The sequence below is a fragment of the Strigops habroptila genome, chromosome 7 (genome assembly GCF_004027225.2).
Source record: "Strigops habroptila isolate Jane chromosome 7, bStrHab1.2.pri, whole genome shotgun sequence".
NCBI lineage: Eukaryota > Metazoa > Chordata > Aves > Psittaciformes > Psittacidae > Strigops > Strigops habroptila.
The window spans coordinates 5,160,934-5,164,560 of NC_044283.2; the positions used below are offsets into that span (position 1 = coordinate 5,160,934).

A 3,627-nucleotide genomic window follows, 5' to 3' on the forward strand; every position below is an offset into this window, starting at 1 on the left:
ATATCCAGGTAAATTTTTAACCTACACCCTGGTAATACAGGTATGAAATGGCAGAGGAATAGATCTGGTTTATTCTGAAACTCCAGGGAAGCGGCAGAGAAACACAGCAAAGTTCTTAAGCTGATCCAGAGTAGGACTCAGGGGACTTTGAGGGAGATCTAGGCAATTAACTTTAAAAAACTTGTGATCCACAACCCCCTGGAGATTTTTAAACTCTATTTTCTAAGTGATAATTTTATTCTACATGCAAGCAAAAATACCTTAATTTGTAAATGCTAAATGTCCCGTAAATGATCTTGGTTTGAAAAGATTTCAAAGCATATATAAACTCAGAGGTTTGGATTTAAGTAAACAGTGTACTTAATTATTCCAAGTGTAGACAGTATTTTCCTTATTATTAGGATAGCTGCACTATAAAAAAGTGTGGTACTTTCTTTTAGCAATAAAAACTATCTTTCAGCACACAGCTCTCCAGGCTCTAGTGTCCACAGTAAATGAAATCTGGGAGAGGATACTGTTACCATAGCATGATATTGAAGGGTAGAGAGCCACGGTAAAACCTGAAAACTTTCGTAGGAGGGGAAAACTTCTGTGAATGCCTAATTTACATAAATTTAGGTGGAGGATGTCAGAGATGAGATAGATAGATAAAAACAGAGCAGGAGGGGAGATGGATACATGGGGCCCAACCCATCACTGTTATCAGTGAACAACTTTGTGACCATGGACAAATCTCTTTATTTTCTCTCTTTTATCCATTTTTGCCTGATCAGATGATAGAAAAATTCCAGTTCATTAACTGGCAAGTGCCAATATTCACTTATCTTCATCCATTTCTACACCACCCATGATTTTCTGGGGTTATCCAGGATGGCAGTAGAGGATCATCTTGTTCTGTTGGAAAGATTTAGAAAGACGAGAGGCCTGTTGACATAGTCCTGCCAGGAACTGGATGTTATCTGGATAACTGGATGTCATCTGCAGGTTGTTTCTACTTGATCCCCTGAAACTGGAAAATGAAAGTGTAACTAACCAGGTCATTAAAATACAAGAAAGATTCATTAAATAATAATGTGGCAGCATGGAGCTAACGGAAAACAAGGACTGTATTAATGTTGTAAGATATTATCTTATGAGACATGGGACATTTTAACAAAAAAGTCTATGTTAAGATATTCTTCCAGCATCTATTTTTATCTCCATGCTTTTGAAATCAAGCCCCCTAAAGTTTTCATGAATCTTAGGATGTGTGTTATGTTCTGCCAGGAACTGTTTCATACCAAATGGTGTGTAAAAAAACAACAATAAAGAAATCTAGACAGGGATAACTACTTACTATAGCATACCACAGCATGTAAATTTATGAGGGGTTTTTGGTCCTCTATCCAGAGTTAACATACAGCAGCTTTCCAACTCCAATAAGCTCAATGCCAAAGCTCTTTTTCCTTGTGAAGATATGAGGATGGATCTCTGCTAGTTATTTAGAAACACATATGAAAATTATATTTGAAAGTTAGGTATGCTTAGAACAGCACTATTTGAAAAATATAAAAGAGAATTCAGTTTTACTACCCTGGTCATGCAATTCTTCAAGGCTGAAGCTTTGATCAAGTTATTGCTGTGAAAGGTCCTGAAACTGGTAGCTAGCTAGAATAGGGATCTTTCTCGAACTGCTGTGGAAAAAAAAGAAGAGTTTGTCTATTATTAAGTGTGCTACAAAACATCTCAAACATTACTTCAGATTACTAAGTAGCAGAAAGATCCCTATTGTGTCATCTCAAAGAAACTAAGTTACTGAAAATGGTGTCGAGAATGGTTTTGACATCATGAAGCACACTACCCACAAAATAAATGCATGGACTGTGGGCTCAAGCCTCACACATATTTGTGACTATTTTTTCATTTTTTAAAGCTAATAAGACTTTTCAAACAGGTTCCCAGCAGAAATGTTACTTTCTAAAAGCTGAACATAATGTAAGAAAAATTAACTTTTGTAGTTGTTTTGGTTTTTACTTGGGCGTGACGCTGCTGAAGTCCCTGTTCTGATATTTCTGCAATTAAATTCTTGTTTTCTTCTGTTTTTTCAACATAATTTATATTCCATGCATAAGAATAAAAGATAGGAAAAGTTAGAAAATGACCAAATGTTTTCACTGACTGACCTGTTCACTTTAAAAAAGTACTTTGAAGCTTAAATGAAAGAGTTATGTATGAGCTACTTCCTTCCCAGTCCTACATACTTTAATCTCACTGCTGTCTTTAGGGATCATCATCTCTCTGACTGGTTTCAACCAGGACTAGATCTCTCTGTTGTAGTTCCTAAACAAGTAAGAAGCCAGACAGATTAAAAAACAAACCAAAACAAACCACTTCATTAGATATAGTGCTTTTCAAGATTGTCTATCTAACTAACGTATTATAGTAAAAGTCTAGATCTACATTAGCATGAATGTCAGGTGAGGGAAACCAGAATGATTAATTTGGTTTCCCAGATCTTCAGATCCCTATCCTTGTATAGCTTGCAAAATGATATTATTCTCTCCTCTCATAAGCAAGTTGCATAAAGATGTACACCTGTGCATCAGAAAGCAACTCCAAACCCTGTTGCCAACACAGGAAAAGAAACTCATTATCCTCTGCCTAAGAGCCGTACAGCTCATGCAGATGAGAAAGTTTTGCAGTCAAATGCGCTCAAATATGATTACAAGACAGAAGCTTGAGGCATTGCTTGGAAAACCTGAAACAAAACAGGAAGGAAAGACAAAAGAAACCACAAGATTAAGACCCTTCATTCACCTCATCCTGAAGAATTACATGGTAATAAATTAAAGAAAGGTTGAACTGGTAGGAATCTAGCATATTTGAAAATATGGAATCGTGACATTTTTTATTGGAGAGAAATATAACAGATCAGAAATATTCATCAAGTCACTGGTATACATACTTTTCATACTACCATGATACTGTCATCCAGCTCACAATGAGATTGGAACATACACTACATTTAAAGAAACAATTAAAACTCACAAAGAGTAATGATGATGCCTTCAACTACCTTTGTCATCGGGCAAGGTTAATAGAGAGATATTTTCTTCTTCTTGAGACAAGTAAGAAACACAGCTTGTCACGTTTTCATCTGCAGTGTATTTTCTTCTTATTTCTCAGAGAAAAATTACCATCCATCAAGCTTGACCTATAAAGTGTCTAGACTGGTGATTTTAATGCAGATTTCTGGGAAAACAAATATGTCAAATACCTTTTCTTCTTCAGCAAATATTTAGGCTGATAATTCTGTTTTCATCTGAAGCCAGAACTGCAAATAAAAAAGCAACAAAAGTTTTGTGTTTTCTGCCAAATCTCACAAATGTTTCAAACAGCTCTAAGGGGAAGGAAAAAGAAAGCAGCAAGAAGCCGATATAAGAACTGGGAAGAAGCCACATGTAGTTGTATTATATCTATTATATAGTGCCTTGAATAGGAATCAGAAGAGAATTTTTTCAAATTTCAGATGCAATGATGAACTCTGCTTCTAGCCCAGATGCAACTAGCTCAGCTCAACACTGAACAGAGCAATATCCAAAAGTTATTAGGATTCACATTTGAGGATTTCTTCAGGTTCCCTCGCTG

The 3,627-nt window shown here is 35.9% G+C and overlaps 1 long non-coding RNA gene across 1 annotated transcript; it reads right to left on the minus strand.

Annotated features, from left to right (window-relative positions):
* Positions 1-714: 714 nt before the first annotated feature.
* On the minus strand, positions 715-2,378 carry LOC115610915. The gene is made up of 4 exons (XR_003992396.1): positions 2,241-2,378; positions 1,573-1,673; positions 1,337-1,473; positions 715-1,009 (listed from the first exon to the last, which is right to left on the minus strand). It is a non-coding gene; the product is annotated as an uncharacterized LOC115610915 (long non-coding RNA).
* Positions 2,379-3,627: the final 1,249 nt, after the last annotated feature.